The sequence below is a fragment of the Rhinoderma darwinii genome (genome assembly GCF_050947455.1).
Source record: "Rhinoderma darwinii isolate aRhiDar2 chromosome 4 unlocalized genomic scaffold, aRhiDar2.hap1 SUPER_4_unloc_10, whole genome shotgun sequence".
NCBI classification, from domain to species: Eukaryota; Metazoa; Chordata; class Amphibia; order Anura; family Rhinodermatidae; genus Rhinoderma; species Rhinoderma darwinii.
In genome coordinates this window covers 137,254-150,498 of record NW_027461754.1, presented here as the reverse complement: position 1 = coordinate 150,498, position 13,245 = coordinate 137,254, and the positions used below count along the sequence as shown (strand labels likewise).

At 45.5% G+C, this 13,245-nt stretch overlaps 12 non-coding genes across 12 annotated transcripts; 6 read left to right on the top strand and 6 right to left on the bottom strand.

Moving 5' to 3' along the window:
* Positions 1–2,418: 2,418 nt before the first annotated feature.
* TRNAY-GUA (transfer RNA tyrosine (anticodon GUA)) lies at positions 2,419–2,504 on the top strand. Its single transcript is given in 2 exon segments — positions 2,419–2,455; positions 2,469–2,504. It is a non-coding gene; the product is annotated as a tRNA-Tyr (tRNA).
* Positions 2,505–3,071: 567 nt separating this feature from the next.
* On the bottom strand, positions 3,072–3,145 carry TRNAN-GUU (transfer RNA asparagine (anticodon GUU)). Its single transcript has one exon. It is a non-coding gene; the product is annotated as a tRNA-Asn (tRNA).
* A 1,032-nt stretch (positions 3,146–4,177) lies between these two features.
* TRNAY-GUA (transfer RNA tyrosine (anticodon GUA)) lies at positions 4,178–4,263 on the top strand. Its single transcript is given in 2 exon segments — positions 4,178–4,214; positions 4,228–4,263. It is a non-coding gene; the product is annotated as a tRNA-Tyr (tRNA).
* Positions 4,264–4,830: 567 nt separating this feature from the next.
* Positions 4,831–4,904, bottom strand: TRNAN-GUU (transfer RNA asparagine (anticodon GUU)). The gene has a single exon. It is a non-coding gene; the product is annotated as a tRNA-Asn (tRNA).
* Positions 4,905–5,935: 1,031 nt separating this feature from the next.
* On the top strand, positions 5,936–6,021 carry TRNAY-GUA (transfer RNA tyrosine (anticodon GUA)). The gene is given in 2 exon segments: positions 5,936–5,972; positions 5,986–6,021. It is a non-coding gene; the product is annotated as a tRNA-Tyr (tRNA).
* Positions 6,022–6,588: 567 nt separating this feature from the next.
* On the bottom strand, positions 6,589–6,662 carry TRNAN-GUU (transfer RNA asparagine (anticodon GUU)). Its single transcript has one exon. It is a non-coding gene; the product is annotated as a tRNA-Asn (tRNA).
* A 1,041-nt stretch (positions 6,663–7,703) lies between these two features.
* Positions 7,704–7,789, top strand: TRNAY-GUA (transfer RNA tyrosine (anticodon GUA)). The gene is given in 2 exon segments: positions 7,704–7,740; positions 7,754–7,789. It is a non-coding gene; the product is annotated as a tRNA-Tyr (tRNA).
* Positions 7,790–8,356: 567 nt separating this feature from the next.
* TRNAN-GUU (transfer RNA asparagine (anticodon GUU)) lies at positions 8,357–8,430 on the bottom strand. The gene has a single exon. It is a non-coding gene; the product is annotated as a tRNA-Asn (tRNA).
* A 1,039-nt stretch (positions 8,431–9,469) lies between these two features.
* Positions 9,470–9,555, top strand: TRNAY-GUA (transfer RNA tyrosine (anticodon GUA)). Its single transcript is given in 2 exon segments — positions 9,470–9,506; positions 9,520–9,555. It is a non-coding gene; the product is annotated as a tRNA-Tyr (tRNA).
* Positions 9,556–10,112: 557 nt separating this feature from the next.
* TRNAN-GUU (transfer RNA asparagine (anticodon GUU)) lies at positions 10,113–10,186 on the bottom strand. The gene has a single exon. It is a non-coding gene; the product is annotated as a tRNA-Asn (tRNA).
* A 1,032-nt stretch (positions 10,187–11,218) lies between these two features.
* TRNAY-GUA (transfer RNA tyrosine (anticodon GUA)) lies at positions 11,219–11,304 on the top strand. The gene is given in 2 exon segments: positions 11,219–11,255; positions 11,269–11,304. It is a non-coding gene; the product is annotated as a tRNA-Tyr (tRNA).
* A 567-nt stretch (positions 11,305–11,871) lies between these two features.
* TRNAN-GUU (transfer RNA asparagine (anticodon GUU)) lies at positions 11,872–11,945 on the bottom strand. Its single transcript has one exon. It is a non-coding gene; the product is annotated as a tRNA-Asn (tRNA).
* Positions 11,946–13,245: the final 1,300 nt, after the last annotated feature.

Sequence of the window (13,245 nt, the reverse complement as noted above, 5' to 3'; positions counted from 1 at the left end):
CATGTTTTTCTCGTAAAAATAGAATAGAGACCCCCGATCCCTGACCATCTCATTTTCACGACCTTCAGACTATGCTTTTTATACACGCAACCTCCCAGTTTCTCATGCCACATGTTTTCGCCTTTGCAACAAAGTGGCACAGGCAAAGGCTTTTGGGCCCACAACCAAATGGGCCATTGGATCTAGACCATCTTTTCTACGTTGCGACTTTCTTATTTAAATCATTCTGATTTCTTTTCTCTTCCCACAATTCTTCACTCTGTACACTAACGACTCACCTATACTTTTACACCACCCGGCACCCTGTAAGCTCCACGCTCCTTCTGCTTTTACGGGAGAAAGACATCCACACTTAAAAAAAAAAAAAAAAAAAAAAAGCTTAAAGCTACAGGTTGAAAAGTATGTGATGATCACAACTGTGGTGAATCAGGCACCCCAACATGGAAACCAGCATGGACCCCAACATGGACTGCCAGAAGGGGGATTAGCTCAAATGGTAGAGTGCTCGCTTAGCATGCGAGAGGTAACGGGATCGACGCCCGTATTCTCCAAAGTTTTGGTTTGCCGAGTTTTTCAAAGAGCGGGACAATTCTCCTCTGTTTCCCTACTCATGTAACTCATTTGCAAGCTTAGGAAGCACCCGACAACCAGCTCGGCAAGCCTTCGATAGCTCAGCTGGTAGAGCGGAGGACTGTAGTAGAAAATCAGCAATCTTTAGGTCGCTGGTTCAATTCCGGCTCCAAGGAACTTTTGTTAGTCTCATAGATGATGTTTCAACCTGTCGACAAATGCTCTCCCGGTGCCCTCGTCTTCTATCTATTTTCAGAGGGGTCTCTTGTTTGTGTTGGGTATTTGAAATGGGCATCCGACCGAAACTCTCAGTTGAGAGCCACAGTAGGACTTTCTGTAACTCTGACATGCAACTGAAACAAAAAGAGGGTACAATCATCCCTGGGTGGGCTTGAACCACCAACCTTTTGGTTATCAGACAAAAAAAAGTTTTCACAACCTTCAAGCTTTGCTTGAACCTCCCAGTTTCTCATGTCATGTGTCATCTTCTTTGAAACAGAGTGGCGCATGGAAAGACATTTAGGCCCACAACCAAAGAGGGCCAAAGGCTCTGGACCATTCTTTCTACATTGCAACTATGTCATCCAAATCACTGGGATTTTTTTCTCTTCTCAAAATTTTTCACACTGTACATGTTGAAATGGTCTTACAACCGGTGCCCTCCTCTTCTGGCCGAAACTTTAAGTTGAGAGGCACCATAGGATTTTCTGTAACATGCAACTGAAACAAAAAGAGGACACTGCCGTCCCTGGGTGGGCTTGAACCACCAACCTTCCGGTTAACAGCCGAACACGCTAACCAATTGCGCCACAGAGACAACCACGCTCCCCCACTTTGATTAAAGTCGTAAAAAAGCCACAACATGGTAAATGGAGTATGTTTCTTAGAGGACCTTCTGATCAACACAATAAAAAGAAGAGAATGATAAAACATAACAACTGCGTGGAACTACAGCCGCCAACAAATGGACAATTGCAACACAGAGATGGCCTCCACATTAGCGTCTTAACAACAGTCAGCGGGTAATAGGCTACCCCTCTCTTTTGGAGGTATGGCAGCAGAGTGGCGCAGCGGAAGCGTGCTGGGCCCATAACCCAGAGGTCGATGGATCGAAACCATCCTCTGCTAAGTGCTCTCTTTTACTCACGCCCCCTGTTACAATTTGGCCATTATCCCCGGTCGGAATCACATGTTTTTCTCGTAAAAATAGAATAGAGACCCCCGATCCCTGACCATCTCATTTTCACGACCTTCAGACTATGCTTTTTATACACGCAACCTCCCAGTTTCTCATGCCACATGTTTTCGCCTTTGCAACAAAGTGGCACAGGCAAAGGCTTTTGGGCCCACAACCAAATGGGCCATTGGATCTAGACCATCTTTTCTACGTTGCGACTTTCTTATTTAAATCATTCTGATTTCTTTTCTCTTCCCACAATTCTTCACTCTGTACACTAACGACTCACCTATACTTTTACACCACCCGGCACCCTGTAAGCTCCACGCTCCTTCTGCTTTTACGGGAGAAAGACATCCACACTTAAAAAAAAAAAAAAAAAAAAAAAGCTTAAAGCTACAGGTTGAAAAGTATGTGATGATCACAACTGTGGTGAATCAGGCACCCCAACATGGAAACCAGCATGGACCCCAACATGGACTGCCAGAAGGGGGATTAGCTCAAATGGTAGAGTGCTCGCTTAGCATGCGAGAGGTAACGGGATCGACGCCCGTATTCTCCAAAGTTTTGGTTTGCCGAGTTTTTCAAAGAGCGGGACAATTCTCCTCTGTTTCCCTACTCATGTAACTCATTTGCAAGCTTAGGAAGCACCCGACAACCAGCTCGGCAAGCCTTCGATAGCTCAGCTGGTAGAGCGGAGGACTGTAGTAGAAAATCAGCAATCCTTAGGTCGCTGGTTCAATTCCGGCTCGAAGGAACTTTTGTTAGTCTCATAGATGATGTTTCAACCTGTCGACAAATGCTCTCCCGGTGCCCTCGTCTTCTATCTATTTTCAGAGGGGTCTCTTGTTTGTGTTGGGTATTTGAAATGGGCATCCGACCGAAACTCTCAGTTGAGAGCCACAGTAGGACTTTCTGTAACTCTGACATGCAACTGAAACAAAAAGAGGGTACAATCATCCCTGGGTGGGCTTGAACCACCAACCTTTTGGTTATCAGACAAAAAAAAGTTTTCACAACCTTCAAGCTTTGCTTGAACCTCCCAGTTTCTCATGTCATGTGTCATCTTCTTTGAAACAGAGTGGCGCATGGAAAGACATTTAGGCCCACAACCAAAGAGGGCCAAAGGCTCTGGACCATTCTTTCTACATTGCAACTATGTCATCCAAATCACTGGGATTTTTTTCTCTTCTCAAAATTTTTCACACTGTACATGTTGAAATGGTCTTACAACCGGTGCCCTCCTCTTCTGGCCGAAACTTTAAGTTGAGAGGCACCATAGGATTTTCTGTAACATGCAACTGAGACAAAAAGAGGACACTGCCGTCCCTGGGTGGGCTTGAACCACCAACCTTCCGGTTAACAGCCGAACGCGCTAACCAATTGCGCCACAGAGACAACCACGTTCCCCCACTTTGATTAAAGTCGTAAAAAAGCCACAACATGGTAAATGGAGTATGTTTCTTAGAGGACCTTCTGATCAACACAATAAAAAGAAGAGAATGATAAAACATAACAACTGCGTGGAACTACAGCCGCCAACAAATGGACAATTGCAACACAGAGATGGCCTCCACATTAGCGTCTTAACAACAGTCAGCGGGTAATAGGCTACCCCTCTCTTTTGGAGGTATGGCAGCAGAGTGGCGCAGCGGAAGCGTGCTGGGCCCATAACCCAGAGGTCGATGCATCGAAACCATCCTCTGCTAAGTGCTCTCTTTTACTCACGCCCCCTGTTACAATTTGGCCATTATCCCCGGTCGGAATCACATGTTTTTCTCGTAAAAATAGAATAGAGACCCCCGATCCCTGACCATCTCATTTTCACGACCTTCAGACTATGCTTTTTATACACGCAACCTCCCAGTTTCTCATGCCACATGTTTTCGCCTTTGCAACAAAGTGGCACAGGCAAAGGCTTTTGGGCCCACAACCAAATGGGCCATTGGATCTAGACCATCTTTTCTATGTTGCGACTTTCTTATTTAAATCATTCTGATTTCTTTTCTCTTCCCACAATTCTTCACTCTGTACACTAACGACTCACCTATACTTTTACACCACCCGGCACCCTGTAAGCTCCACGCTCCTTCTGCTTTTACGGGAGAAAGACATCCACACTTAAAAAAAAAAAAAAAAAAAAAAAAGCTTAAAGCTACAGGTTGAAAAGTATGTGATGATCACAATTGTGGTGAATCAGGCACCCCAACATGGAAACCAGCATGGACCCCAACATGGACTGCCAGAAGGGGGATTAGCTCAAATGGTAGAGCGCTCGCTTAGCATGCGAGAGGTAACGGGATCGACGCCCGTATTCTCCAAAGTTTTGGTTTGCCGAGTTTTTCAAAGAGCGGGACAATTCTCCTCTGTTTCCCTACTCATGTAACTCATTTGCAAGCTTAGGAAGCACCCGACAACCAGCTCGGCAAGCCTTCGATAGCTCAGCTGGTAGAGCGGAGGACTGTAGTAGAAAATCAGCAATCCTTAGGTCGCTGGTTCAATTCCGGCTCGAAGGAACTTTTGTTAGTCTCATAGATGATGTTTCAACCTGTCGACAAATGCTCTCCCGGTGCCCTCGTCTTCTATCTATTTTCAGAGGGGTCTCTTGTTTGTGTTTGGTATTTGAAATGGGCATCCGACCGAAACTCTCAGTTGAGAGCCACAGTAGGACTTTCTGTAACTCTGACATGCAACTGAAACAAAAAGAGGGTACAATCATCCCTGGGTGGGCTTGAACCACCAACCTTTTGGTTATCAGACAAAAAAAAGTTTTCACAACCTTCAAGCTTTGCTTGAACCTCCCAGTTTCTCATGTCATGTGTCATCTTCTTTGAAACAGAGTGGCGCATGGAAAGACATTTAGGCCCACAACCAAAGAGGGCCAAAGGCTCTGGACCATTCTTTCTACATTGCAACTATGTCATCCAAATCACTGGGATTTTTTTCTCTTCTCAAAATTTTTCACACTGTACATCTTGAAATGGTCTTACAACCGGTGCCCTCCTCTTCTGGCCGAAACTTTAAGTTGAGAGACACCATAGGATTTTCTGTAACATGCAACTGAGACAAAAAGAGGACACTGCCGTCCCTGGGTGGGCTTGAACCACCAACCTTCCGGTTAACAGCCGAACGCGCTAACCAATTGCGCCACAGAGACAACCACGCTCCCCCACTTTGATTAAAGTCGTAAAAAAGCCACAACATGGTAAATGGAGTATGTTTCTTAGAGGACCTTCTGATCAACACAATAAAAAGAAGAGAATGATAAAACATAACAACTGCGTGGAACTACAGCCGCCAACAAATGGACAATTGCAACACAGAGATGGCCTCCACATTAGCGTCTTAACAACAGTCAGCGGGTAATAGGCTACCCCTCTCTTTTGGAGGTATGGCAGCAGAGTGGCGCAGCGGAAGCGTGCTGGGCCCATAACCCAGAGGTCGATGCATCGAAACCATCCTCTGCTAAGTGCTCTCTTTTACTCACGCCCCCTGTTACAATTTGGCCATTATCCCCGGTCGGAATCACATGTTTTTCTCGTAAAAATAGAATAGAGACCCCCGATCCCTGACCATCTCATTTTCACGACCTTCAGACTATGCTTTTTATACACGCAACCTCCCAGTTTCTCATGCCACATGTTTTCGCCTTTGCAACAAAGTGGCACAGGCAAAGGCTTTTGGGCCCACAACCAAATGGGCCATTGGATCTAGACCATCTTTTCTACGTTGCGACTTTCTTATTTAAATCATTCTGATTTCTTTTCTCTTCCCACAATTCTTCACTCTGTACACTAACGACTCACCTATACTTTTACACCACCCGGCACCCTGTAAGCTCCACGCTCCTTCTGCTTTTACGGGAGAAAGACATCCACACTTAAAAAAAAAAAAAAAAAAAAAAAGCTTAAAGCTACAGGTTGAAAAGTATGTGATGATCACAATTGTGGTGAATCAGGCACCCCAACATGGAAACCAGCATGGACCCCAACATGGACTGCCAGAAGTGGGATTAGCTCAAATGGTAGAGCGCTCGCTTAGCATGCGAGAGGTAACGGGATCGACGCCCGTATTCTCCAAAGTTTTGGTTTGCCGAGTTTTTCAAAGAGCGGGACAATTCTCCTCTGTTTCCCTACTCATGTAACTCATTTGCAAGCTTAGGAAGCACCCGACAACCAGCTCGGCAAGCCTTCGATAGCTCAGCTGGTAGAGCGGAGGACTGTAGTAGAAAATCAGCAATCCTTAGGTCGCTGGTTCAATTCCGGCTCGAAGGAACTTTTGTTAGTCTCATAGATGATGTTTCAACCTGTCGACAAATGCTCTCCCGGTGCCCTCGTCTTCTATCTATTTTCAGAGGGGTCTCTTGTTTGTGTTGGGTATTTGAAATGGGCATCCGACCGAAACTCTCAGTTGAGAGCCACAGTAGGACTTTCTGTAACTCTGACATGCAACTGAAACAAAAAGAGGGTACAATCATCCCTGGGTGGGCTTGAACCACCAACCTTTTGGTTATCAGACAAAAAAAAGTTTTCACAACCTTCAAGCTTTGCTTGAACCTCCCAGTTTCTCATGTCATGTGTCATCTTCTTTGAAACAGAGTGGCGCATGGAAAGACATTTAGGCCCACAACCAAAGAGGGCCAAAGGCTCTGGACCATTCTTTCTACATTGCAACTATGTCATCCAAATCACTGGGATTTTTTTCTCTTCTCAAAATTTTTCACACTGTACATGTTGAAATGGTCTTACAACCGGTGCCCTCCTCTTCTGGCCGAAACTTTAAGTTGAGAGGCACCATAGGATTTTCTGTAACATGCAACTGAGACAAAAAGAGGACACTGCCGTCCCTGGGTGGGCTTGAACCACCAACCTTCCGGTTAACAGCCGAACGCGCTAACCAATTGCGCCACAGAGACAACCACGCTCCCCCACTTTGATTAAAGTCGTAAAAAAGCCACAACATGGTAAATGGAGTATGTTTCTTAGAGGACCTTCTGATCAACACAATAAAAAGAAGAGAATGATAAAACATAACAACTGCGTGGAACTACAGCCGCCAACAAATGGACAATTGCAACACAGAGATGGCCTCCACATTAGCGTCTTAACAACAGTCAGCGGGTAATAGGCTACCCCTCTCTTTTGGAGGTATGGCAGCAGAGTGGCGCAGCGGAAGCGTGCTGGGCCCATAACCCAGAGGTCGATGCATCGAAACCATCCTCTGCTAAGTGCTCTCTTTTACTCACGCCCCCTGTTACAATTTGGCCATTATCCCCGGTCGGAATCACATGTTTTTCTCGTAAAAATAGAATAGAGACCCCCGATCCCTGACCATCTCATTTTCACGACCTTCAGACTATGCTTTTTATACACGCAACCTCCCAGTTTCTCATGCCACATGTTTTCGCCTTTGCAACAAAGTGGCACAGGCAAAGGCTTTTGGGCCCACAACCAAATGGGCCATTGGATCTAGACCATCTTTTCTACGTTGCGACTTTCTTATTTAAATCATTCTGATTTATTTTCTCTTCCCACAATTCTTCACTCTGTACACTAACGACTCACCTATACTTTTACACCACCCGGCACCCTGTAAGCTCCACGCTCCTTCTGCTTTTACGGGAGAAAGACATCCACACTTAAATAAAAAAAAAAAAAAAAAAAAAAAAAAAAAGCTTAAAGCTACAGGTTGAAAAGTATGTGATGATCACAATTGTGGTGAATCAGGCACCCCAACATGAAAACCAGCATGGACCCCAACATGGACTGCCAGAAGGGGGATTAGCTCAAATGGTAGAGCGCTCGCTTAGCATGCGAGAGGTAACGGGATCGACGCCCGTATTCTCCAAAGTTTTGGTTTGCCGAGTTTTTCAAAGAGCGGGACAATTCTCCTCTGTTTCCCTACTCATGTAACTCATTTGCAAGCTTAGGAAGCACCCGACAACCAGCTCGGCAAGCCTTCGATAGCTCAGCTGGTAGAGCGGAGGACTGTAGTAGAAAATCAGCAATCCTTAGGTCGCTGGTTCAATTCCGGCTCGAAGGAACTTTTGTTAGTCTCATAGATGATGTTTCAACCTGTCGACAAATGCTCTCCCGGTGCCCTCGTCTTCTATCTATTTTCAGAGGGGTCTCTTGTTTGTGTTGGGTATTTGAAATGGGCATCCGACCGAAACTCTCAGTTGAGAGCCACAGTAGGACTTTCTGTAACTCTGACATGCAACTGAAACAAAAAGAGGGTACAATCATCCCTGGGTGGGCTTGAACCACCAACCTTTTGGTTATCAGACAAAAAAAAGTTTTCACAACCTTCAAGCTTTGCTTGAACCTCCCAGTTTCTCATGTCATGTGTCATCTTCTTTGAAACAGAGTGGCGCATGGAAAGACATTTAGGCCCACAACCAAAGAGGGCCAAAGGCTCTGGACCATTCTTTCTACATTGCAACTATGTCATCCAAATCACTGGGATTTTTTTCTCTTCTCAAAATTTTTCACACTGTACATGTTGAAATGGTCTTACAACCGGTGCCCTCCTCTTCTGGCCGAAACTTTAAGTTGAGAGGCACCATAGGATTTTCTGTAACATGCAACTGAGACAAAAAGAGGACACTGCCGTCCCTGGGTGGGCTTGAACCACCAACCTTCCGGTTAACAGCCGAACGCGCTAACCAATTGCGCCACAGAGACAACCACGCTCCCCCACTTTGATTAAAGTCGTAAAAAAGCCACAACATGGTAAATGGAGTATGTTTCTTAGAGGACCTTCTGATCAACACAATAAAAAGAAGAGAATGATAAAACATAACAACTGCGTGGAACTACAGCCGCCAACAAATGGACAATTGCAACACAGAGATGGCCTCCACATTAGCGTCTTAACAACAGTCAGCGGGTAATAGGCTACCCCTCTCTTTTGGAGGTATGGCAGCAGAGTGGCGCAGCGGAAGCGTGCTGGGCCCATAACCCAGAGGTCGATGCATCGAAACCATCCTCTGCTAAGTGCTCTCTTTTACTCACGCCCCCTGTTACAATTTGGCCATTATCCCCGGTCGGAATCACATGTTTTTCTCGTAAAAATAGAATAGAGACCCCCGATCCCTGACCATCTCATTTTCACGACCTTCAGACTATGCTTTTTATACACGCAACCTCCCAGTTTCTCATGCCACATGTTTTCGCCTTTGCAACAAAGTGGCACAGGCAAAGGCTTTTGGGCCCACAACCAAATGGGCCATTGGATCTAGACCATCTTTTCTACGTTGCGACTTTCTTATTTAAATCATTCTGATTTATTTTCTCTTCCCACAATTCTTCACTCTGTACACTAACGACTCACCTATACTTTTACACCACCCGGCACCCTGTAAGCTCCACGCTCCTTCTGCTTTTACGGGAGAAAGACATCCACACTTAAATAAAAAAAAAAAAAAAAAAAAAAAAAAAGCTTAAAGCTACAGGTTGAAAAGTATGTGATGATCACAATTGTGGTGAATCAGGCACCCCAACATGAAAACCAGCATGGACCCCAACATGGACTGCCAGAAGGGGGATTAGCTCAAATGGTAGAGCGCTCGCTTAGCATGCGAGAGGTAACGGGATCGACGCCCGTATTCTCCAAAGTTTTGGTTTGCCGAGTTTTTCAAAGAGCGGGACAATTCTCCTCTGTTTCCCTACTCATGTAACTCATTTGCAAGCTTAGGAAGCACCCGACAACCAGCTCGGCAAGCCTTCGATAGCTCAGCTGGTAGAGCGGAGGACTGTAGTAGAAAATCAGCAATCCTTAGGTCGCTGGTTCAATTCCGGCTCGAAGGAACTTTTGTTAGTCTCATAGATGATGTTTCAACCTGTCGACAAATGCTCTCCCGGTGCCCTCGTCTTCTATCTATTTTCAGAGGGGTCTCTTGTTTGTGTTGGGTATTTGAAATGGGCATCCGACCGAAACTCTCAGTTGAGAGACTTTCTGTAACTCTGACATGCAACTGAAACAAAAAGAGGGTACAATCATCCCTGGGTGGGCTTGAACCACCAACCTTTTGGTTATCAGACAAAAAAAAGTTTTCACAACCTTCAAGCTTTGCTTGAACCTCCCAGTTTCTCATGTCATGTGTCATCTTCTTTGAAACAGAGTGGCGCATGGAAAGACATTTAGGCCCACAACCAAAGAGGGCCAAAGGCTCTGGACCATTCTTTCTACATTGCAACTATGTCATCCAAATCACTGGGATTTTTTTCTCTTCTCAAAATTTTTCACACTGTACATGTTGAAATGGTCTTACAACCGGTGCCCTCCTCTTCTGGCCGAAACTTTAAGTTGAGAGGCACCATAGGATTTTCTGTAACATGCAACTGAGACAAAAAGAGGACACTGCCGTCCCTGGGTGGGCTTGAACCACCAACCTTCCGGTTAACAGCCGAACGCGCTAACCAATTGCGCCACAGAGACAACCACGCTCCCCCACTTTGATTAAAGTCGTAAAAAAGCCACAACATGGTAAATGGAGTATGTTTCTTAGAGGACCTTCTGATCAACACAATAAAAAGAAGAGAATGATAAAACATAACAACTGCGTGGAACTACAGCCGCCAACAAATGGACAATTGCAACACAGAGATGGCCTCCACATTAGCGTCTTAACAACAGTCAGCGGGTAATAGGCTACCCCTCTCTTTTGGAGGTATGGCAGCAGAGTGGTGCAGCGGAAGCGTGCTGGGCCCATAACCCAGAGGTCGATGCATCGAAACCATCCTCTGCTAAGTGCTCTCTTTTACTCACGCCCCCTGTTACAATTTGGCCATTATCCCCGGTCGGAATCACATGTTTTTCTCGTAAAAATAGAATAGAGACCCCCGATCCCTGACCATCTCATTTTCACGACCTTCAGACTATGCTTTTTATACACGCAACCTCCCAGTTTCTCATGCCACATGTTTTCGCCTTTGCAACAAAGTGGCACAGGCAAAGGCTTTTGGGCCCACAACCAAATGGGCCATTGGATCTAGACCATCTTTTCTACGTTGCGACTTTCTTATTTAAATCATTCTGATTTCTTTTCTCTTCCCACAATTCTTCACTCTGTACACTAACGACTCACCTATACTTTTACACCACCCGGCACCCTGTAAGCTCCACGCTCCTTCTGCTTTTACGGGAGAAAGACATCCACACTTAAAAAAAAAAAAAAAAAAAAAAAAGCTTAAAGCTACAGGTTGAAAAGTATGTGATGATCACAATTGTGGTGAATCAGGCACCCCAACATGGAAACCAGCATGGACCCCAACATGGACTGCCAGAAGGGGGATTAGCTCAAATGGTAGAGTGCTCGCTTAGCATGCGAGAGGTAACGGGATCGACGCCCGTATTCTCCAAAGTTTTGGTTTGCCGAGTTTTTCAAAGAGCGGGACAATTCTCCTCTGTTTCCCTACTCATGTAACTCATTTGCAAGCTTAGGAAGCACCCGACAACCAGCTCGGCAAGCCTTCGATAGCTCAGCTGGTAGAGCGGAGGACTGTAGTAGAAAATCAGCAATCCTTAGGTCGCTGGTTCAATTCCGGCTCGAAGGAACTTTTGTTAGTCTCATAGATGATGTTTCAACCTGTCGACAAATGCTCTCCCGGTGCCCTCGTCTTCTATCTATTTTCAGAGGGGTCTCTTGTTTGTGTTGGGTATTTGAAATGGGCATCCGACCGAAACTCTCAGTTGAGAGCCACAGTAGGACTTTCTGTAACTCTGACATGCAACTGAAACAAAAAGAGGGTACAATCATCCCTGGGTGGGCTTGAACCACCAACCTTTTGGTTATCAGACAAAAAAAAGTTTTCACAACCTTCAAGCTTTGCTTGAACCTCCCAGTTTCTCATGTCATGTGTCATCTTCTTTGAAACAGAGTGGCGCATGGAAAGACATTTAGGCCCACAACCAAAGAGGGCCAAAGGCTCTGGACCATTCTTTCTACATTGCAACTATGTCATCCAAATCACTGGGATTTTTTTCTCTTCTCAAAATTTTTCACACTGTACATGTTGAAATGGTCTTACAACCGGTGCCCTCCTCTTCTGGCCGAAACTTTAAGTTGAGAGGCACCATAGGATTTTCTGTAACATGCAACTGAGACAAAAAGAGGACACTGCCGTCCCTGGGTGGGCTTGAACCACCAACCTTCCGGTTAACAGCCGAACGCGCTAACCAATTGCGCCACAGAGACAACCACGCTCCGCCACTTTGATTAAAGTCGTAAAAAAGCCACAACATGGTAAATGGAGTATGTTTCTTAGAGGACCTTCTGATCAACACAATAAAAAGAAGAGAATGATAAAACATAACAACTGCGTGGAACTACAGCCGCCAACAAATGGACAATTGCAACACAGAGATGGCCTCCACATTAGCGTCTTAACAACAGTCAGCGGGTAATAGGCTACCCCTCTCTTTTGGAGGTATGGCAGCAGAGTGGTGCAGCGGAAGCGTGCTGGGCCCATAACCCAGAGGTCGATGCATCGAAACCATCCTCTGCTAAGTGCTCTCTTTTACTCACGCCCCCTGTTACAATTTGGCCATTATCCCCGGTCGGAATCACATGTTTTTCTCGTAAAAATAGAATAGAGACCCCCGATCCCTGACCATCTCATTTTCACGACCTTCAGACTATGCTTTTTATACACGCAACCTCCCAGTTTCTCATGCCACATGTTTTCGCCTTTGCAACAAAGTGGCACAGGCAAAGGCTTTTGGGCCCACAACCAAATGGGCCATTGGATCTAGACCATCTTTTCTACGTTGCGACTTTCTTATTTAAATCATTCTGATTTCTTTTCTCTTCCCACAATTCTTCACTCTGTACACTAACGACTCACCTATACTTTTACACCACCCGGCACCCTGTAAGCTCCACGCTCCTTCTGCTTTTACGGGAGAAAGACATCCACACTTAAAAAAAAAAAAAAAAAAAAAAAAAGCTTAAAGCTACAGGTTGAAAAGTATGTGATGATCACAATTGTGGTGAATCAGGCACCCCAACATGGAAACCAGCATGGACCCCAACATGGACTGCCAGAAGGGGGATTAGCTCAAATGGTAGAGTGCTCGCTTAGCATGCGAGAGGTAACGGGATCGACGCCCGTATTCTCCAAAGTTTTGGTTTGCCGAGTTTTTCAAAGAGCGGGACAATTCTCCTCTGTTTCCCTACTCATGTAACTCATTTGCAAGCTTAGGAAGCACCCGACAACCAGCTCGGCAAGCCTTTGATAGCTCAGCTGGTAGAGCGGAGGACTGTAGTAGAAAATCAGCAATCCTTAGGTCGCTGGTTCAATTCCGGCTCGAAGGAACTTTTGTTAGTCTCATAGATGATGTTTCAACCTGTCGACAAATGCTCTCCCGGTGCCCTCGTCTTCTATCTATTTTCAGAGGGGTCTCTTGTTTGTGTTGGGTATTTGAAATGGGCATCCGACCGAAACTCTCAGTTGAGAGCCACAGTAGGACTTTCTGTAACTCTGACATGCAACTGA